Below are 23831 nucleotides of genomic sequence, written 5' to 3'. Positions count from 1 at the left end.
TCATAGGTGAATGTTGATTGTTCCCTTGAATTGTGTTTCATGGTTGCCAAATGTAGCAAAGAATGGTATGCCTCTATCTCCCTCCCTCCCTCCCTCCCTCCCTCTCTCTCTATGCTTATTTACATGCCTAAAATGGCATATGTGATGCAATCTAGCACGACTAAATTCCACAAACATCATTGGCATGTTGGTCACTCCCCGCATTATGATGGCTTCTATTAGATATATGCTCAAATATATTGCGTTACTTGGATTCATCACATGTTGGAGTGTTGTTTTTATGACAACATGAAAGTTTGGACTTGTCATGATGGACTGCTATTATTTGTGATAGTATGACATATCCTCCTTGCACCACGATTTGCTATTTTTAACTGCTAGTATGACAGTTTCGGTAAGCATGCATGCCATTGGGTTTAGGGGAAGCTCCACTACTTCTAATGCAAGCCAAATCTTGCATTGCATGGTGTGCTTGAAGAATATTGATTGGTGTAAAACTAGTTCTAGGGTTGTTTGAACCTAGATATGGCTTATTGTTGGTTATATGACATTTTGATACTCTTAATGGTCAAAGTTTGTCTTGAATGCCATCATGAGGAGATTAGTGGACAGATAGTAGCAAATTTGCTATGGATGGATTGGCTCCAACAAGGTGACTAGGATCAACAAACATTGAGAACAGTGGTAGGGTGTAGGCATAGGGAGGAGATTGTGCAATGCATACTATTTTGCATTTAAAATGTTGTAGTGATTAGTTAGGCACATATGAAGGTGGAGCTCTGACATGAATTTGATATTGTTTTGTTCAGGTAATTGACAGGTTGCAGGTCATGAATGATCCAAAAGAAAAGCAAAAAGAGATGCGGCAAAATGAATGCGAAAGGAGAGGGAGTCGTCCCTTTTCTAATTCAAATTGTAAAAACTCCCTTGCTTTTCTGGGAGAAATGATATTTGAAAATGAGGTTGGTTACACACCAAGTGATGAATGACCAATTCTTACCTGGAGTGTCGGCATGCATTCTTTGAAATTGGGTGTGGACATGGGCACCATACCTTTATACACCAAATAGGTATAATTTATAAAAAATAAAAAATAATAAACTTAATTTTTTTTTGATTGATTACAAAGGTAAAAAGTGCACCCTTGTCCACCACTTTACAAAGTGGGCAAGGGAAACTCTCCATCCAAAAGTGGGTGGGGAGTTCTCTCTAAAAGTTTAGAGATGCTCATCTGGCGTATAGTGTGTAACCAACCTGATTTTCTTTGGTCTGCTTGTTGGCACCTCTACCCTATAATTTGTACATCAATCCTATAGTATAAATGGAATTGCATCTTTCATCTAAAGGACGTAGAGGGAGAGGAGAGATGTGGGACGGATATCATGGGAGGCGAATATTCTGTTTTTTCCGCTGGTTCTTCCTGTTCCTGATCGGTCAAAACATCTCGAGATACTTGAAGCTCAAGTATATTTTAGGGCCGAAACGATCGAAGCACTTGTATACAAGCGCATATATATACAGGGTCACGTATACTTTTGACTATTTCGAGCACCGTTGGGGACATGGCCACCTCTTGTATGAAGACCTGATTGGACTGCATTTTGTGACAGGCTCTGGGCTATTTCGATCACCGTTGAGGACATGGCCGCCTCTTGTATGAAGACCTGGTTGGACTGCATTTTGTGATGAGACGCACAACAACAGTTCAGACGTCTGCCCGTCTTTTCGCAGAAGAGACAGAAGAAAGAAGAACCGTAGGCCTGCCTGTGTCAGAGACACGCCCCGCACCCTCCATCTGAGGCCTTTAATTTTGATAGCTTCAGCCGGACAAAGAATCAACGTTCAAGGTCATCCTTTCTTTTTCTCTTTTCCAGTCCTTACGTTTCTGCTCAGGTTCGCTCTGGCTTTTGGGATTTAGGCTGCCAAAGATTCGTTGCGAGCAATCCAATCGATCTTCTTCTTAACAATGATTATTAGCTTGAGATTTATCATGCATACCGTATTGCTCGTCAAATTGCCTTGATGTTATTGTAAGCCTCTTATTGGATAAATTTCAGAGATGAAGCTTCTTTGCCTTGTGATGGACACTTATGGTCTTAGTTTGCTTATATGAAAACAGCCTTGAATACAGCTGCTACACGTTAGTGGGCTACACGTTAGTGGCCATGGTCATCGCTCGGTTGTGAGCCCTACACTCTGTCAACGAGAGACCTTATGAGCTCTTTCCAGTTCTGTTATATCTATGCTTTTTCTTTTTATGGTCAGTGTCCTTTTCTTCGGTTCACCATTGTAAGCACAAACTATACAACGCACACAATAACACAATCTGAAGAACACTCAACGAGGAAGAGTGCATAGAAATGCGGAATCACACAAAGGAGCCTCAAGCCTCCATGTCTCAAGGACTCGGGGCAAAGTTAGCTGATGGAGGAGTCACAGACATCATAAGCAACTCCAAGAGTGTGTTGTACCCAAAATGCAGCAACAACAGTCTGTTAATGTCGACATGGAGCCTGCCAAGCCTGGAAATGATGGCAACAGTCCTTCAAGAGTGAAGATGTAGCAATAGGAAGATCTCTTGAGGATAGCAACAACAACAGGTCAGTGAGGGATCATGGCAGCAGGTCATAGGCTGGTTGCAAGATGCAGCAGTTGACCGCCTCGAACAGCAGCAGATAGTCTTGAAACAATGACGTTGATGACATCCAGCAGCTCGAACAACAGCAGGTCCTCTTGGTAGAGAATGATGGTGATGCAGGCTGAGAGGTCATTGTGCAGGGCTGGAGGGAGAAACACAGCAGTAGGGAGAGTTGGCAATGATGGCAAGGAGAAGAAAAGGTGATGATGATGGAATAAAGCTGGCGCAGGAATAAGTGATGGAAATGCCCATGATTGCCTTACGTAGATACTTTTAAGCCTTTTGTCCCACTGCTTTAAAATATATTTTTATTGTCCAAATAGTCCATTTCGGGGCTGTTTAAAAAATTAAATTTGACTGTAAAATTATAGAAGTTACTAATTTGAGATTCATTTAGTCCTTAATTTCCCTTGCTTGACACTCAATCCGGGGTTCAAAAAGGTTCCCTAGTGTAGAGAGAGCATAACTTTGCCAAAAGGTTTCATTTCAAAGAGATTAAGTCATTGGACCAAGGATGTCATTCTAGTCAAGGCCCTAGTAGGATCGTAGAGGCAATGTACATCTTTTTTTGGGTAGCCTAAGTTAATGGATCCTTTCTGTTTTGTTTGTTTGTTTGTTTGTTTGTTTTTGTTTTTTTTTGGGGTGGATTTCTATGGCTCTTATGTTCCATAAGGACATTTAGTGTGCTAAACTACCCTCAAGAGTGTCGATGATGAAGTTATAGTGAGGTAATGAAGAGAGAATGATGAGATAATGTTGTTGATTATGTGAATAGTGATTGCTGCGCATGTGGATCTAGATTAACCACTTGGTAGAGTGAAAGGAGTGCTTTCATGTAGTGAAGGAAATATTCCTCATGAGCTTTTGTAATAAAATTGGAGGAGAACCGCTAGTTTAGACTTCTAGGGTTTAGCATAAAAGGGCACAAGGTGCCAATGTAACCACTTTTGGCTCATTTCACAAATACTCAATTTTTTGTCGAGCATTAGCTTATAGGGATTCCAATTTACACCTTTGTATTTTCTTGCAACAACCATAGCTTCCTTGTGCTGTGGATTGAATGAAAGGATTATCCATGGCATGGCCATGATTTAGCACTTCTTTGTGCAATTCCTTTTTTCTAGGAGTAGGCAGTCATGTTAATTTGGTTAGGGCAAGTCTCTTTTACAATGGTATCAAAGCTTGATTTAGATCTTGTTAGTGGAGCCATTTTCATGTCACAATCTCGTTACAATCATCAAAATAGAGCATTGCAGTTAGATACTTGGGCATCGGACTTGGTTATGACTAAATAGGCTCTTCCACAACAAACTGTGGTTATTCTTGAAGGACATGGCTAAGATATGGACCAAAACGGTGGAGTTGTTGCCATTCAAAACTGGAGCAATTTTTAAGGCTTGTGATAAAAAATGGAGCTACAAGAGGTCGGAGGAGACTAAAAGAAGTCTTACTACTTTTTGGAAGCAAGGTTTCATTTTTCTTTTCCTCATCTTTCTTAGGCTTTTCTAGCAAGGTCTCGTAGAGAAATCACTCCCTTCTCTCACAAGCTTCTTGAGCTAAAAGCAAGGCTACTTGAGCATTCTTCACATGGAATGCTTGAATAAGAGTAGCTATATGATGATCTTTGAGGTTTTTAGTATATGTGGGGCAGCCGGCACAGTTTACATTGGTGGCAGGCTTATCTACAGCCTCTAAACGATTCCATTTCCATCATACAAGGCAAGCTTCTTTTACATTACACATAATACAAGGGTTTTCACTATCCATACATATTCCCAAGTAACCATGTACACTACTAGTAGTCCATGCAATGGCAATGTACGGCTGTCAATGCATGTTTCTAAGTAACCAAGCACATTGTTGTTACTCTATGTATAGTTATTAAAATGTTAGTTAGTGCACTAGTAAACAACCAATTACAATTGCCCAAATCTAGGGCTATCAAGTGGTACTCATTGAACGAGTAAATAATTGAGCATATCTATAGAAATGTGTGTGTTTGCCACATTGATCATAGAATTCTCAAAGCTCATTGTCTACATAATACAAAGAGGTGCAACAAATCCAATAGCTTATCTTAGGCAATGCAAACTTTTTACAAAAGCATCTAACTCATCTCAAAGTTTGCCAAAGAAAGTCTTAATTGCTCTCTCAATAGTATCAATAGCTTGATGCCTTGCAAATGTAGACCATAGCTTGTTTTGACACTAAAGATGACCATGCACATTAAAGAATCTATCCCATTTACTTTTTAAACAAAGTATATTATATATGCTTTACTATGAGAGGTCCAAATACACCAAGCTGTCACAATGAGAGATTTATCCACTCCCATATTAATTGTGTAATCATTCTCAAAGCTCACTCCTAGGATGAGCAAATCAAGTGGTGAAAACAGCCAATCGACATATGCAATAACCCTCTTTATAAATCCATATTGAAGTTTGCAAGGCCATCGATAGAAAGACTCTAGCAAGCTATAACTGATCACCCAACAATAGTCCATGTCATAATGCCATTGCTCTATCTCGTGCCCATACCAAAGCTATATTTTGTGCAAACATGGATTTTCAAACAACACAAGTGGAAGCAATATCCTCAATTCCATTCCAAACAGTAAGGCAATGGTCCACAAGCAAAGATAACCTCTTACTACAAATGTATCACATCCCTGTAACTCACATCGCTTGCTTGTTTTTCAAGAATCAAAGAGAATGTCGGTTTGAATGTGCAATCAATAGATATGAAGTGGAGTAGAGGGTGAGAGTGAGGGTAGATGCACAAAGAAGCGTGCAACAATACCGTCACTATAATGAGTCACAAGGACGAAAGTACAAGATATAACCCCAAGGTCTGTTGAGAAATCCTTCACATGTAGTTTGCATTTTGTGTTTTGCGTTTAGAGTTTCACAATGGATAGCCCCAAAAAGGGGCTAGGGGCTAGGTGCCCACAGTGGGGCGCCTCCCTAGACAACCGGCGCTCTCCCTTTGGGCGCTACCCTAGACAGTCTCTTGCCTATTTATAGGCTGTCTCTGTTACTCATTCTTTACGGTTGATTCATTTAGTCTGTCACCTCTTCTCTCCAGCCTCTCCACTATCCTCACACCCCTTTAGGAGGACATTGTGGTTCCTGGTTCGTGGCTGTCTTCATTATCTTCCTTGTGTTGCGAAACCCTTGTTTCCTTGTATCACATTCACTCCAAGATTTAGATCTTCATCATTCCATGCATCAGAGTTTCTTCTCTCTTCTCTTCTCTTCTCAGTGTTTGCCGAGTTCACTCTGTGTTCCTCCCTGCAAACCCTACTGTCTCACTGGTACGCCATCTTTTGACATGGTATCAGAGCTGGATCTACTCAAACAGCGGCAAAGATCCTCCACTCCAATGAAGGCAAAGACCAGTGGCGGTTCGGCATCCACTTTTCTTCTTCCGCTGCATCAACACCCTAATTGGCGGTTGCTCCCTCTTGTGTTTGTTGTTTTCTAGCCTACGTTCACAGGGCTGTTGTTGTCGTCTCCACTTCCTCTTTTGCTGCGTTTACTGTTGGCAGCTCTTTTGTTGCACCTGGCAGTATTCGAGCACCTACTCTTTGCTGTTGGTGGCTCAGCCAGACTGCTAGCTACTCCTCCCTGCTATTGGTGGCTCGGCCAGGCTGTTGGCGTCTGTTCTCTACTGCTGGTGGCTCAACTAGATTGCTGGCGGCTCCTCCTTGCTGTTGGTAGCTTAGCTAGATTGCTAGCGGCTGTTCTTTGTTGTTGGTGGCTCAGCTAGATTGCTGGTGGCCGTTCTTTGCAACCTAGCAGCTCAGCCAATCTGCTGGCGGCTATTCTCTACAACCTGACAGCTCCACCATATTGTTGTACCCTGCGTTTTTCTACTCGTTGCAACCTCTTACTGTTGGTAGCATCCTCCTTCCACTAGCAATTCACTTCCAGCCCTTCCACTACCCTCCTACCCCTTGAGGCGGACATTGCGGTTCGTGCTTTGTACTGCCCTCACACCCCTTGAGGCGGACATTGTAGTTCATGTTTTGTGGTTGACCTCTTCCTTCTTCAGCAAGGCACATTGATACCCATGGCTTCTTTACCAACAGATAACCAATCTATTGGGTGCTTCTATTGTGGCATCATCAGACACACCACTGATGCTTGCCGACTTTGACCTTTGCTCCCCACCCCCTTGGAGTATATGCGTCTCCCATCCGGCACTACCTTTGTCACCTCTCCTTTTTGGGCCATAGAAATCGTTCTGCATTAGCTATCAGAGTACTATGCTCAAGGCAATAAGACACATCCGATGCACACTAAGTCCTTTCAAGCACATGGAGGATCGATTGGCGCTATCTTCATCATCTTCCTTGTGCTACGACACCCTTGTTTCCTTGTATCACATTCACTCCAAGATTCAGATCTTCATCATTCCATTCATTAGAGTTTCTTCTCTCTTCTCTTCTCTTCTCAGTGTTTGCCGAGTTTACTTTGTGTTCCTCCCCGCAAACCCTACTGTCTCGCTGGTATGTCGTCTTTTGATAAGGTCATGTAGACCTACAGCATGAAGTGTGTGTAAATAGGGAAGAAAACCCCTCCCATGCAAGAGGGTAAAAAATGCCACATGGATAGTATACCTTTACACAAGAATGACTTAGAGGAAAATACAAAGTGTATTTATTAAATTCCCTTGGAGTTAATGATGTGAACAAAATAGGGATGTCCCAAATCAATCCCCAAATGGAAGTAAGCATAAAGCTTTGCGGAAAGCTTTAAACATTTCTTTGGATAGAGCCTTGGTGAATATGTTTGTTATGTTGTCGTGTGTAGACACATAGACCAAATCAATCTGCCTTGCATGGAGTCTCTCTCTAACATAATGATAATGTACTTTGATGCGCTTTGTTTGTGCATGAAATACTAGATTTCGTGCAACTCCGAGTGTGCTTTGATTGTCAATGTAGATACATGTAGCTAATAGAAGTGCAATATGTAGGTTTGATAAAAGGTGTCTGAGCCAAACATATTTAACTATAACTATAAAAGCTGCCTTATATTTAGCTTCATAGCTTGAAGTGGCCACTTTAGGTTACTTCTTGCTAAGCTAAGAGATGCAAGCATCGCAAAGTAAGAAATGATTTCCACTAGTGGACACTTGTGTCAAAACATCTTGCACAGTCACTATCTGTAAAAGCATGCAAGGAAGTAGAGTTGCCATAAGGTTAGAACAGCTCAAAGCCCATGTGCCTCTTTTAGGTATTAGAGGACATACTTAACTGCTTGCCGATGCTATGAGCCTAGGCTATGCGTAAATTTTCTCAATTGGGATACAACATACTATCTGGCCATGTATTGCACAAGTGGATCAAATGTCCAACTACCTATTGATAAAGAGAAGTGTTGAAAGGATCACTAGCATCCTCAAGAGAAAAACGAAAGCTCGAATCAACTGGATTAGCAGTCCTCAAAGTGAAAACGTTGTAGTAATTGTAGGCCATCTTGTGGGCTATGCATTGATGCGCCTTGATCCATGATCTGGGCTTCCTAGGCATTTAAATTGTCATCAAATGTAGTTCTTGTCCCTAGTGTCTTAGGCACTAAGTGATACTAGGGCTAGGGTTTATTTAGGGTTTCCTATGATGGTTAAGCCGTTTAAAGGGTTTCATATTCTATTATAAATACACTTTGTGTCTCATTAGTACATAAGTGAAACATTATTCATTGTGGTCGCCTTGAGTGTTGTACGCTCTTTCACTCATTAATACACTCCTCATTCATGATTGAGTATTATTGTGCATTGATTAATTCTTTCATTCTCATTGATTTTCTATTAAATCAATCGCACAATTGCTCCATGCTGGGGCTGATAATAACTGTCCAATGTACTTGGATTCCGTGAAAACAACATGCCCTTGAATAGTATCAAATTGGATACCAAGATAGCAATGCAAGTGGCCAAGATCTATCATAGCAAATGCTTGCTATAAATCAGCCTTAAATGCCGAAATTTTTATCTTGTCATCCCTATTGGGTTTTACTCACACCTATGCTCACACAAGAGTATCAATGATGTGCACATAGGACATTGGAGCACTTTTCACTCTTCGTAAGAGAGGTTTTTTCCAGAGTCACTTTTATTTTCATGTGTATTTACATTACACATTTTGGTCACTTACCGCACAATACACACATCTGTGTGTGAATGCAGTTTAGTCACTTTCACAATCCTAAAATCTAAGGTTTGTACTTTGTATTTTGAACTTTGCACTTCACATTCTACTATGCAAACAGCCATGCTGTGACCACTCCCTCTCTCTATTAGTTGTGTACAGTTCTTTCTGCTCCATTGCTGTACTTCAATCTTACATTTGGTATCAGAGCTGTTCAGCCAGTTGTCTCTCTGCTCTCTTCACTCAGCTCAGCCCATGTGCTGCTTTGCCTGTGGTGACCCGTATTTTTGACGTGCCTTCTCTATTCTCCTCGAGCTCTGCAACCTGCCATGGCTGTTCAGAATAGTTCAGAAAACCCTAATATTATAGGCGCAGTCCAGAAAACCCTAATTTTGTAGGCGCAGTCCCAAAAACCCTAACTTTGAGGTGCAGTCTTGAACTGCCATGTCAGCTCCTGTGCAGTCCAGAACTGCTCCAGATCTGTTCCAGCCTGCCACATCAGCAGCCATACAGCTCAAAGCTGGTTTTACTTGCTCTTGGGTTGCCACATCAGCATATTTTCAGATCTGCACAGCTGGTACAGATATATTTTATTATTTTAATCAGAATTTCAGAGCCAAAGCAAAGGGCTTTTGCAGGAACAAGTCAAATTTTGCTTCAGCAAGTGCTTCAGTGCACGAATTGAAGAAATTTGGGCCAAAAAAATTGGCATTTTTTAATTTTTGGCAAACATTGGCACATGTAATGTGTTTTTAGTCTGAAAGTGACTAAAGCTACGCACATTGGACATTCAAAATCCGGGGCTTTTGTGTTTTTAGTGCTGCTAAGTACTCTTATTGTCAATTTCAGCACATTGAGGCAATATTGATTAAGTATGACACGATTTGTTCTTTTGACTAAATTTGGTCGATTATAGCTTGGCATTTGCTGTAATTTCTGGGAATTTGAAGATTTCCAGGTCAGCCAGCTTTTATAAATACTCTTTTTGCATTTGATTAAGTGACATTTATCATGGCAGCTCATGAACAAAATGATGTCTTCACTTATGTTTCGAAAGAGGATAGATTGGATGGCAGCAACTATTCTTTGTGGTCCTTTATGATGAAAAATGTGCTTGTTGCAAAAGGTCTTTGGAATTATGCTAGTGGGGAAGAAGTATCTTTTGGTGATTTGGCTCCTGCAACCCCTCCACAAGCATGAGGTTGTGGACAAAGGCAAGGGTGTGTAGCAGCAACCTTTCAACAAGCAATAGGTTGTGGATAAAGGCAAGAAGTTGCCACACAGCCACCACCCCAAAGAATAGTTGCTCAAAAGGCTTGGGACACCAGGGATACCCAAGCATTTTTACTTATTTCATTGGTAGTTTAGCGGTTGATAATCCCACATATTCGTTTTACTACTACTTCACGAGTAGCATAGCTCACACTTGAGCACATCTTTATGAGCAAGAATGAGGCACACATTTTTTTTTTGAAGGAGCTTGAAAATGTGAGATGGAAGAAGGTGATACTATGCAAGATCACCTTAATAAAATTTAGGACTTGCGGGAGCAGTTGATCATTGTAGATAAGTATTATTCTAATGTTGAGATGATTTCTATTGTTTTGAACTCTTTGCCACCGTCTTATTTGGCCTTCCACATTGCATTGAATCTTACAATGCAGGTTTCTCCATAGCCACTTACTTTTCTTCAATTGGCTAGCTTATTGTTGGAAGAAGAGCAAACAAAAAAGAAATAGTGGTGCGGAGGTAGTAGCTTCTGAACAAGCCTTTGTGACAAAGCAAAAAGGTAAAGAGCAATCAGCCCAAGAATGCTCCGCAGAGTTTTGGACGTTTTGGAACTTCATAGAACAACAAGAAGTAGAGGGGTACACAATCTAAGAAGGGTAAGTGCCATTATTGTAAAAAGCTAGGTCATTATATCATAGAATGTAGGAAACGCATTGCCAAGGAGAAAAAGAAAGAGTCTAGGATGTCAGTTTCAGATGCACCTTCTACTTCTATTGCCAAAGAGTCCACGTCTTTTGTCATTGACCGTAACTATTTTGTTTTTATACTTGCAATTATGATTCTCCTTGGGCAGATAGAGCATTTAACTTTAACGAGGATGCTAGTATTTGTTTTTTAACAGTGGTGCTTCTAAGCACATTACATCCCACAGGGATTTGTTTACTTCTGTTGTTGCAGCTCCTGTTTGCAAGTCGGTATAATATGCCAACAATGTATCTTATCTTGTTAGAGACGTTGGAGAGATTGTTTTGAAAGCCATTGATGGCTCTACTCTCTGTTTGCATAATGCTTTATATGTGCCAAGCATAAAGAAGAATTTGTTGTTCATTTCTTCTTTAGCAAAATGTGGAATGCAGGTCATGTTGGACTGACAGGCCACAACTCAGCTGGTTTGGGTTCGAACAGGAGCGTATGAGTATGACTGCTAGAGAGAGTATGTGCAGAGTGAAAGTACGAGAAGATAAGAGTGTACCAACAATGTGTTGGTACACAAAGAATAAAATGTATTTATACTTAGGGCATGTAAAGGGCGCGTTCATATGTACAATGTGCGTGTACTATATACACGGAGGTTACCGGGCCTTTATATCCCAACAACCTCCCACTTAAAGGTCTGATATGAACCTCTAGCTAACCAACTCCCACTAGTTGAATGCAATGCTCGTGTTGAGCTCTGCTTAGACTTTTAGTGAGAACATCTGCAGGGTTATCTTGTGTTTTAATCTTGGTCAATGTGATTTGACCATCTTCCAGAATTTGTCTGATGAAGTGATATCGCACATCTATATGCTTTGTGCGTAAATGATACATGGCATTCTTAGCCAGATACACTGTACTCTGGCTATCACATCTCAAAAGTGCAGTACCCATAGATATGGCGAGATCATCTGCACGTTTGCTCAACCATATAGCTTTCTTAGAAGCTTCAGTAGCTGATATTTATTCAGCTTCGGTGGTGCTCAGTGCAACAATGTTTTGCAACTTGGAACACCAAGAAACAGCCCCACCAGCAACTGTAAAGACATACCCACTGGTGGACCTACGAGTGTCCAAGCCACCTGCCATGTCTGCATCACAATAACCATGCAAACTAAGTGCACCCTGCCCATAGCAAATACTTTTTCTTTGTGTACCCTTAAGGTATCAAAGAATACACTTGACAGACTCCCAATGTGCTTTGCCAGGATTTGACATAAACTTGCTAACAACTCCCACTGCACGAGCAATGTCTGGACAAGTAGCAACCATAGCATACATAAGAGAGCCACAAGTTGATGCATAAGGAACTCCCTTCATAGCATTTTCTTCCACGTCATCTGTCGGGCTGTTGGCTTTGCTAAGCTTGAGATAAGGAGGTAAGGGTACCCCAAAAGGCTTAGCTTCAGCCATGTTAAACCTGTCCAGTACCTTTTCAATGTACTTTTCTTGAGATAAAAACAACAATTTCTGCATTCTATCTCTATGAATCCTCATGCCCAAAATATACTCTGCATTCCCCAAATCTTTCATGGAGAAAGCTGACTTTAGCTGATTTTTGAGAGCATCCAGATTCCAAGCTAGTCTTTCTTTTCCCAGCTAGTAACATATCATCCACATACAAAACAAGTATTATGGGGCTGCCATCTGTATCCTTTTTCATGTACAAGTAATGATCTGCATGGCTGCGTGTAAACTCATGAGATAGCATAAAAGTATCAAACTTTTTGTACCACTACCGTGGTGCTTGCTTCAGCCCATACAGGCTGCATTTTACCTTACACACCATCTGTTCTTTTCCATGAACTACAAAGCCCTCAGGCTGTTTCATGTAGATTTCCTCATCAATGTCACCTTGCAAGAAAGCTGTTATCCATTTGATACAGCTCTAAATCCAAAACAACAGTAAGAGCAAAAAGCACACGTAAAGTGGTCATCTTCACAACAGGTTAGAAGACCTCTTGGAAGTCAATTCCTTCCTTTCGTGCATAACCTTTGGCAACAAGCCTTGCCTTGTACTTGGGTTTCCCATCAACTGTCTTGACTTTGTACACCCATTTGTTTGGAAGTGGCTTCCTTCCCTTTGGTAATGACACAAGATTCCAAGTATCATTTGTATATAGAGATTTAATCTCTTCCTACATAGCTAGCTCCCACTTACTGCTGAACTCACATGACTTGGCCTCTTTGTATGTAAGAGGCTCATCCTCATCTGTAAGCATCACATAATGCAAGGAGGGGTCAAACCTATGTGTTTGCCTTCTTACGCGTGTAGACCTGCGTACCCAATGATCAACATTCTCAGGAATTGGGTCTACATCAGGAGGTATATTATTTTCAGCATTCATTTGCTGCTGTAAACCATTTTCAGCATGCTGTTCATGCTGTACAGCACCTTCATTTTCATTTCCAGCACCTGCATTTTCATCAGCAAGCCTATCTTGCTGTCCATGACCTCCTTGTGCTTCTGTTTGCTGTCCATCATCATCTGGCTCAAAAGTAATCGGCTGATCATCAGTTTCAGCCTGTGGTACAGCACCTTGAGGCTCATTTTTTGAAGTTATGGGTGGCTGTAAACTCTGAAATTTCACCTTTTTCAGATCTTCATTAGAGGCTAAAGAGCCTTTCAGCAATTTTGCCTCATTAAACACAACATTACGGCTGCGAATAATTTTCTTGGATTGAGGTAACCACACTCTGTAGCCAAATTCACCCTCATCACCATAGCCCATGAAAATGCCTTTGGTGGATTTTGGGTCAAGTTTGTTCCTCAGCTCATCCCTAACATGTACAAAAGCGTCATAGCCAAATATACGTAGATGGTCATATGAGGCCGATTTGCCAGACCAAACCTCCTCAGGGATGCCATTATTTAAGGACCTATTTGGAGAGCGGTTGCAAATGTGAACCACGGTTTTGAGTGCCTCTCCCCAAAATGCACGAGGGAGATTGGCAGTGGACAGCATGCACCGCACTCTTTCACATAAAGTCCTGTTATATCTTTCAGCCACCCCATTTGAAGGACTGAAAGGGGCTATAAGCTCCCTCTTAATACCATGTAAGTCACAAAATGACTTAAATTCAGTCGATGTGAACTCACCCCCATTATCAGTTCTCAAGCATTTCAGCTTTCTATCTATTTGAGTGGTCACAAATGCACGAAAAGTTTTAAAAACAGCAAACACTTCACTTTTCTTTTTCAACAAGTACACCCAAATCTTCTTGGAACAATCATCAATAAAGGAGACAAAATATGCAGTACCACCCAATGATTTCACGGGCATACTACATACATCAGAATGCACTAAGTCCAAGACATTGGACTTACGAGAGACACCAGAGTAAAAGGAATTTTTGATTTGCTTTCCAAATTGACACTCATTACAAAAATCAAGTTTAGAGCCTTTTCCATCAACCCTCTTCAGAGAGGTAAGAACATCAAGTCCTTTTTGGCTCATATGGCCTAATCTCTTATGGCATAACTCCAAGTGGTTGCAAATTTCAGCAACTGCAAGAAACTTGCCATTCAAGGCTTTACAATGCAAACAATACAATGTGCCTTTCTTGGTTCCTTTTGCAATTAGCATGGAACCCTTTTTTACTTTCCACAAACCACCATCAAACAGTGTGGTGTAGCCATGCAAGTCAAGTTGACCAACAGATAGTAAACTCTTTTTAATGCCAGGCACATATCTGATATCTTTCAACACAAGTTCTTGACCATTGTTTAAAGACAAGTGTACGGTGCCAATTTCATCAATGCTGCAAGCATAGTTATTTCCAAGGTACACCTTTCCATAACTGCCTGCATTAAACATAGCAAAACACTCCAAGCAAGGAGTTACATGGAAAGAGGCACCAGAGTCTACAATCCAAGTCTGAGTGACACCATCATCAACTGACAAGAGTGCATCAATCACATCAGCCTTGGTAATCTGCATATCCTGCATGTGACATACAAGGGCATCATAATCAACTGCACATAATACATCAGCCTCTGTATCTGAAAGCTCCTCTATGACTACATTGGAGGCCACATTGGCCTTTTCTTTGCCTTTGGATGTCTCCAATGCATCTGTCTTTTCTTCCTTCTTTTTATCTCGTGCATTTTTCTTTCTCTCCTGTTCCTTCTTGTAGTACCTGCAGTGTCAGGTTTCTTGTGGCCCTTCCGACCACAATGATAGCAAGTGATATCACTCTTATCCTTTCCTTTACTCTTGCTCCTGTTTCTCTACCCTGTATATGCATTTTTTTTAAAGCCTTGCCTCTTACATTATAAGATGAGTTGCTTCCTTCTCCACTAGACATACATCTAATTTCTTCATTCAAGATAGAACCCCTCACCCCATCATATGAGAGATTGGGGTTATTGCTGAGTGAAACCACCAAGGTTTCCCACAAGTCTGGTAGTGTCATGATAAAAAAGATCGACCTCAACTTATCATCAAAGTCCAAGTTTGCATCTTTGAGCTAATTTAGAATCCCTGTAAATGCACTCAAGTGCTCAGCTGCAGGCTTTGACTCATCCAGTCGCATATTCACCAACTTGCGCATTAAATGCACCTGATTAACAGGTGTGGTGATCTCATAAGTAGTTTTCGGCTTCTCCCATATTGCATAACCTGTGTCTAAACCCTTAATGTCTGTCAGAATGTCATCAGTGACACCCATCTTTATGCAAGCCATAACCTTTTTATTCACTCTGGCCCAATCTGCATCAGTCATTAGTGCGGGTTTATCTTCTTGCAAAGCATCCTCACAATCCTTTAGGAACAAAATGCCCTACATACGGTCTTTCCAAAGGTCAAATCCATGACCATCAAACCGTTTAATCTCCATCAAACTCTTGATGTCTGAACTGGAAGAAGTTGCAGCCATTTTATCACGAACACAAGAGTAAATGCACTAATCTGCAGAAGCACAAGCTGAACCAGCAAAATACCCTGCTGTTTTTCCTCAACCAGAAATAAATCTCTGCTGTTTATACATTAACCAGTCACTGCACGGGCAAAAATGCAGAAATTTACCAAATTCTGTGCAAATCCCCAAAATTTCAAGTCCAAAATTGCATGAACGTCAGTCAATCTGATCCAACTGAGTAAAGCTTTGCCAATACATGAAAAACCCCAAATTTCTAGGATCCAATGTCAGGAAATTTTACCCAGGAAAGGCAAAATTTTGACAAAATTTGCAAAATCCCCAATTTAATTGAGGTCACCGCATGTGATGTCTGCAATTTTTGACTCAAAAGTCAATGACAGGCATGAATGATGCCAAATCTGGGAAAAGCCCCAAATTTTGTGGCCCGATTTGTACAGATTTTGAAACAGTGCCTCTGGTGTGTGAACATCCGCCAAGGCTAATGAGGGGATTAAAGAAAATTGATTTGTTAAATTAAAAAAAAAAAAAACTACGGAACTAACGGGGAGGGGGGTCCGTTGACCCCCGTCGCATCACGTCGCTTGTCACGCGAAGTCGCCTGCACGTTGTGACGCGTACCCGCCGAAACTGCCCGTGAAAGACGTCCCGTCTGACCTGCGCGCCACGTCTGACTGACGCCTAAAAAAGGCCCATCGAAACTGCCCGCCTCGTCACGTCTGACTGACGCGTCACGTACTGCCTGCGAAAGGCGTCACGTCTGACTTGCGCACCATGATCTTGAAAATGTGCAGGGTCTTATGAGCTCTGATACCAATTGTTGGACTAACAGGCCACAGCTCAGTTGGTTTGGGTTCGAAGAGGAGCGTATGAGTATAACTACTGGAGAGAGTGTGTGCAGAGTGAAAGTAAGAGAAGATAAGAGTACCGACAATGTGTTGGTACACAAAGAATAAAATGTATTTATACTTAGGGCATGTAAAGGATGTGTTCACATGTACAATGTGCGTGTACTATATATACCGAGCTTACCGGGCCTTTATATCCCAACAGGTCACTTATTTTGATGATAACAAATGCATGGTTTGGGATAAGGAATTCTTGACTTTGGTGCTCATTGGCACATTATGTCATAGACTTTATGAGTTAGATGCTCACTATTAATTAGTTAGTTTATTTGGCATCTACTCTTACTCTTGCTATGTCACAAGTAGAGTTATGGCATGCTCGAATGGAGTATGTGAATTATGGCAATCTAATGCTTATGTAGCGTATTCAGATGTTGGAAGGCTTACCTCTCTTGGAGAGATCTCTCGAGCAGATTTGTGGGGGATGCATTTTGGGAAAAATGCATCGGTTTTCTTTCCCTCGTGATGTTGCTTTCAGAGCTAAGGCTAGGTTGTAGATTGTGCATTGAGATATATGTGGACCCATGTAGAGAAAGTCATTGGGTGGATGTTTTTACTTCGTTACGTTAATTGATGACTTTACACATTTTTGTTGGGTTTTTTCATTGATTAAAAGGTCAGAAGTGTATGATGGATTTTTGACTTTTGTTGCTCTTGTGGAAAATCAATTTGGCTATAAGATTAAGACTCTCCATTCGGACCGAGGGGGGAATATATGTTTTCATTGCTGAATTCCTTTCTAAAGCAAAAAATGTTAGAGTCATCACTTGGACTGGCAAGCAGGGCTATGCAAGCAGGTGCCACGTGGTAGGTAGTCGGCGAGTTGCCACATGGTAGCAGTCAGAATGCAGCAATCGGACTGTAGCAGTCGGTTGCATTAATTGTAGCCGACCTGATCATTTTCAGGCATTACTTTCAGCCTTTAAATAGGCTGTGTTTTCAGTAGTCTTTGGTAGTTGTGTCTTAGAAATTTCAGGCTATAGACTGTGGGGACTGCTCTCAGGGCTGATGGAGATCGAGATCTTCAAGATGGAGATATACGTAGATATTCTCTCTGTACCCACGTATAATTGTGCATCCTTAGACAGCATTCTTCATTGTAGATTTTCTGTGTTTCACTGTCTCTTTCTCTCTGTTCACTCTTTGTCTCGGTCATTCACTTCCGCATTGCTTCACTCTGACATGGTATCAAATCATTGAAGGATTGATCTAGGATGGATTGTTAACAGTGGTGTCTCTCGGCACATGACTCCTCCTTTCGCAGGTGTTACTCATTTGTGGCCTTCTCATGGTTGGATTCTCATTGGAGATAGTTTATCTATTCCTATTTAGGGACAGGACAACATGCATCTTTTTCCAAATGGGCGTGGTGGTGCCCATACATTTAAGGTACTTTATGTGCCGGCTTTGGGGTATCATCTTATCTCAGTGCACAAGATTTGTGCTCTCAACCTCTTGGTTGAATTTGATGTGGATTCTTTTCAGATTCTTGATCAAGGATCGAGACAGGTTCTTTCTTTAGGTTATGAGGAGAATGGAGTCTACAACTTGCGGTCTTATTCCACCTTGACTTCTCTTCTTCTTACCTCTCAAACTTAGTTCGAGCTTTGGCATGCTTGGTTTGAGCACCTCAATTATGATTACCTTCAGAAGGCGTCAAAGGACCAGTTTGTTCGAGGTTTGCCGTGAGTTAGCAATCTCATGTATCTTGCATCCATGGGAAGCAAACTCGTGATGTTGTTACCAGCAAGGCTTTGAGGCGGTCTTTAGTACCCTTGGAGCATGTTTCTACTAATCTTTGTGGACCGATGAGGACGGAATCTCTTCGAGGGAGCTTGTATTTCATGCTCATTGTAGATGATTACAACAGGATGACATGGGCCTATTTCTTGAAGCTGAAGTCGGAGGCTTTCTCCAACTTTAAGGATTGGTTGCTCTTCGGGGAGAACCGATTGGGGCGGAAGCTGAAGGTCTTACGAGTAGATAAGGGGGGAGAATTTTTTTAAAATGAGTTTACTTGATTTTGTGCAGATTGTGGTATTCACCAGGAGTTTGCAAAACCTCTTAATTAAATGGTAATTTCATGGTTGAATTATTGGGGGTTAAAGGCCACTTATGCCTAGCTACGTACATTTACTTGTACTTATTAACTACACACTTGTACACTGTAGGTAGCAACCACTTGCCACTAACACTTTATTCTTCATTCTTTACATGATAATGAAATAAGGGAAGATATGCCACACATTGTGGCTCCACATATCATCTTGCTCTCTCTTACTTGAACCTCCATAGCTCTTTCTTGTTTCTTTCTTCTGTTTGTGCTTCCACTCTTGCTCCACCTTTCAACTAGTATTAGAACATGTATTCAAAGAGCTTCACTGACATTATATTCAGCCTATGGAGAGAGCTTGACTTGCAACTTTCAGGGCAGCCCCATTTCAGTCCATTTGAGGTATGTATTCGCTTCCCTATCTTCAACATTTGTTCCAAGCTGATTGAGGATCTTCCCAAGGCTTAGCTAAGCATTGAGTGCTTACTAAGTTGAGAAGCAATTACTTTATCTATTTTGAGTGGATATAGAGCATGCTGCAAAAGTTGTGGATAAATATGGTAGCTTAGCATCACTTTTTAGTTTGAGAAGTCATGGATAGCTATGATAGCCTAGAGATGTTCTAGGAAGCGCCGTCCGGGATTTTGATTAAATCCTCCAAGTTTGCTAACTAGGCTTGCTTGAGTCTACCCCGTAGTGGAAGTTCCAGCCGCTTCCACGAGGATCGACCTGAGTTTATCTGGTTAAATCTATTACTAGCGGCTAATTAGTATTAGCGGATTCTAAAGTGATGCGAATCAGGCTTTTTGGTTTCTAACGGTCCATCAAGTGCGATCTTTATTCCTACTTAGGAAAGCTCTCGGCTTACCGAGACCACCCAACCATAGGTTTGGATCCGTTGGGGATTCCATCTTTCCACTTCTCTCTCTCGAGTATTTTTAGTTATCTAATTACCTACCACTTTAGGTTCAATATGTAAAAACAACTTCTTTGAATTATCTCTTGATACAAATTCGTTACACGCCCTTAATTCACGACACAAAAACAGAGTAAAGTAATTCCTTCTTAATAGTTTCTTTTAAAAAAAAAGACATTTTATAAATATTTTCTTGTTCGAAGATATTATTCTCTCCAAGTTCCATTCCCTAACTAGTATTCAAACTTTCAGTCAGTCGTGAAATCAAAGGGTAGTTGGTATTTCGTAAGAGCCTAAGGAGTTTATGATTATGACCAAAGCCCCTTGGTGGGCCAACAAATGGGCCAACAAAAAAAGAAAAACCCCTTAGAGTAGGTTTTATCCAGGTTGGCCTTGGGGAGGTCTAGTGCCATTAATAACATTGTCTCAGTTTCTGTGTTCATCAGAATATTGTCTTAGTCGGCGATGTGTACTTAGTCATCCATCTTTTAGTTTGATGATTTTAGGAAAGATTAGTACTGCAACCAACCTTCCTCCCGCGGATGGATGGTAAATCCTTGATTACAACTTAATTACAAGAGCAAACAATAAATGCAAATCTGAAAATAGAAATTTACCTATTGATCTTGGACAATACATACCTGATTGGCCCCAAAATTGGCGCCCCTTTCGGTATTTCTTTAGCTTTATGGAAGAAAAATTTGATTTACAATGGGATTCTCCCAATTCCCTTCGAATCCAATATCCCCTTGCTGTTCAAAGTGACCAGCAAGTTTTTAATCTATTTTGCCCCTTGATTTGGGTACTTAATTGGCCTTCACCCACTTCATAGACGATGGAAATGCCCCAAATTCAATGGCTGGCTAGTCCTCCACCTGTACTCAGCTGAAATTCATCTTCAGTCCTGAAAAATCCAAGTCTTGGAGTTTCAATTTCTGGCATGCTTCCCAAGGCTGTGCTAAACCCTAATTTCTACTGCAAATTAGGGTTTACAACAGAGAAATCTGAAATTTATCAGTCTTCAAGGGTCCAAATGCTGAGATCTTCATAGCAAGGCTGTGAAATGGCTAGGAGATAAGAGAGAAAGCTGTAAAGAGTGAAAAGTCAGACTTTCTTCGCGAAGAATTGAAGAAAATCTGTCATTTACTGCTGTTGCCTTGTCTCAACAGCTTGTAGATGCAAAGAACTGAAGAAAATCAATCATTTACTACTGCTGCTCTATCTCAACAGCCTGTAGATGCCGTCACCTATTGTTGATCGGTCTTCTCTTGCCCTTGGCTGTCTCAAAAGGTCCTCCAATGCCTGCAAATTAGACCAACAGTATCTTCTTCCTCTCTCTTGCAGGCTGAATACACTAAAAATGCCTCTCTTCAGTCTCTAAAGATGTTTTTCAGTCTTACATGGGCATTTTTAACAAGTGACAGCCTTCCCAAATGGTTTTTCCAGTATTATCTATAATTAAATATTATTTTAAATATTTAAATATCAAAAATTAATCTAATAATTATTTTGATGCTTTGAAAAAATAATTTGACTAGTCGATAATTAAATTGGCAAGGCAACTTTCATTCTTGAATGTCTCTGCGCTATCTTTGATGATTAGATTGGCGTTAGGTACCATTAAAGGTCACTTCTCTAGTGTCTCAAACTAACACTTATGGCGAAATGAATGACCTAGGTTAACAACTGGCACCAGATATCAACAAGTACATGTGCGGCATAACTTGTAGCAACTTTTACTGTAACCGGCCTATTCACTGGGAAGGGCGGTAGTGTACAACCAAAATAAATAAATGCTTTCACCCAATTTAACAGTCGCCCACTTTACTTGAACTTAAAGAGATAGAATCAAGAAGACATACAGGAAGCTAGAATGCTCTTGTTGCAACACATACACCCTATTGGCCCCTAAGTTAGGTGCCCCTTGCGGTATTTCTTTATTTTTAAAAAGAGAAAGTACAATGGGCTGTCTTTCACCTATTCTGGGTGAAATTTGACATCATAACAGTACAATTACTGACCCAAATCAAGTTTACCAGGAGGGGAAACTCTGCCCAAGTCTGAATCTTCTGGTTGGAGTGCAGAATTGACCATTTCAACCTGCTGTATTTACTGGTTCAGACCTGTTGTGAAACCTGTTTACAACTCATACCGTTCCTTGTATTGTTCAGCCCACTGTAATTACTGGTTCAAACCTGTTCTAACACCTGTTCTCAGCTCATATTGTTCCCTGCACTGTCCTGCATCATTTGGGCCAAGTGCCCCTTGACTCTGACATCAATTGGGCTCTGAATTAACCTCTGAACAGTCCAAAAACAGTACTGATTCGGTGTTGTTTCAGACACTTGGTGAAGTTACCACCCTCACCTGTTCCTGCTTGTGGGCAGCAAACAATTGCTCCTGTTCCTGGAGAAAAGAGGCTCTTGCCTCATGCTAAAACAGCATATTCCACACATCTGTACTTGAATCAAAAGAAAGGCCCTTGATTCTGCAGCATAACCATACTGTCAGGGAGAGAAAGAGAGAGAGTAGGAAGCAAGCTCAAGCCTCTGTGCATCATAGACAAGGTAGACCAGCTCTCAAGAGCTCTCCATGTGCAACAATCCATCTCCCTTTCACAAAAATAAGCCCCCCATGCATTGAAACTCGTTTTTGTGCTGCCCTCTCTCTTTCTTTTGGGAATTTATTTTCAGTCTAAAATTCTCCATCCTCAAAATTTGACCTCGGTACAGACCAGAGGATTAATCCTCGTATCCAATTTCCTAAATACCGCACGCCAAAAATGGCTATCAAATTTTCTATCCCGATCAGAAACTATATTTGCCGGAAGGCCATACAATCGGTATATGTTCTCTACGAACAATCTAGCCAATTCTGGTGTTTTAACATCAGTTGGAGTTGGAATGAACCTAGCCATTTTGGTTAACCTATCCACAATCACCCACACAGAGTCATGCCTCCTCTGTGTTCTAGGTAAAGCAACAATAAAGTCCATGGAGATACTCTCCCATTTTCCCGAAGGAATTTCTAATGGATGGAGAAGTCCTCCCATTTTTAATCTTTCAGCTTTATTAACCTGGCATTTATTACATTTGATCACATAGTCAAGGACGTCCTTATTCATTCCAGGCCAATAGAACTGCCTTTTAATAAGACTATAAGTCTTATTAACTCCTGGATGTCCCGCACTAGGGTATCATGACACTCAAAGAGTATCTGGCGCCTTATTTCTGTATCTTTCGGGACACATACCCTACCCTTGTAGAGTAAATAACCATTATCAATGGTAAAATTCTTCCACTTGAATCCAGTTTGAGCAACCCCTGATGCTCCATTTCCTTGTTGAACATCCTCAGATATTCCTTCCTCAGTAGAAGCACTTTCATTTGGATCCCCATTTTTTATTGCTTCCCATATGTTGGAATATGCCGGATCAACCTGGCATTTTCCTTTTAAAGATTTAAGCAAATTGGAAGTGAACTGAGTAAAACTCAATTCATTAATGATGGGCATTCTGCTGAGTGCATCATCTACTATATTATATTTTCCTTTTCTATATCTTATCTCATAGTCGAACTCTTGGAGGAGTTCGGCCCATCTGGCTTTACGCCCGTATAAATCTGGTTGATCATTAAGCCACTTAATGCTTTCATGATTCGATAAAATCAAAAGTTTGGCACCATACAAATAGTGCCTCCATTTCTTCATTGCATGTACTATTGCATACAGCTCCCTCTCATAAACAGAATAATTCTGTTTTGCACGATCTAATTTCTTGCTTTCAAAAGCAACTGGTCGACCTTCTTGTAATAAGACCGCGCCTATCGCCTTATCATTGGCATCAGCTTCAACCACAAATGGTTTATTGGGATCCACTATTAATAATACTGGAGCTGTAGCAATAGCTACCTTAAGTTTTTGAAAACTTTCATTTTGATCTGTTCCCCAATTAAAACTTTTCCCTTTTCCTTTAAGTTGGTCTGTCATTGGAACATCTATTTTGGCATAATCTCGAATGAATCTACGATAAAAGCCAGATAAACCTAGGAAGATCTGCAGCTCTTCCAGGTTCCTTGGAGGTGGCCATTCAATAATTGCCCTTACTTTTTCTGGATCCATGTTGATTCCCTCTTTCGAGATAATATGCCCCAAATATTTGACCTCTTGTGCAAAGAATTCACATTTAGTTTTCTTCGCATAAAGGGAATGTGTTCTTAATAGTTGGAATACTAATTGTAAGTGTTCCAAATGTTCTTCTCTTGATTTACTAAAGATCAAGATATCATCCAAGAAGA

General features: G+C 40.9%; 1 protein-coding gene across 4 annotated transcripts in view; it reads left to right on the top strand.

Annotated features, from left to right (window-relative positions):
* Nucleotides 1-1359: 1359 nt before the first annotated feature.
* The window catches only part of LOC148014286 (uncharacterized), a 67259-nt gene continuing 44787 nt past the window's right edge, over nt 1360-23831 (top strand). For 3 of the 4 annotated variants that reach the window (XR_015688614.1, XM_087666499.1, XM_087666497.1), the window contains exon 1: nt 1531-1847. The gene's annotated coding sequence lies outside the window, so the exon portion shown is untranslated. The other variant, XM_087666498.1, reaches the window with a different exon arrangement.

Source organism: Lygodium microphyllum, chromosome 25 (assembly GCF_053477565.2).
Source record: "Lygodium microphyllum isolate KBCC chromosome 25, Lygodium_microphyllum_v1.1.10, whole genome shotgun sequence".
Classification (NCBI taxonomy): domain Eukaryota; kingdom Viridiplantae; phylum Streptophyta; class Polypodiopsida; order Schizaeales; family Lygodiaceae; genus Lygodium; species Lygodium microphyllum.
This window is presented reverse-complemented; position numbering and strand designations above follow the sequence as displayed.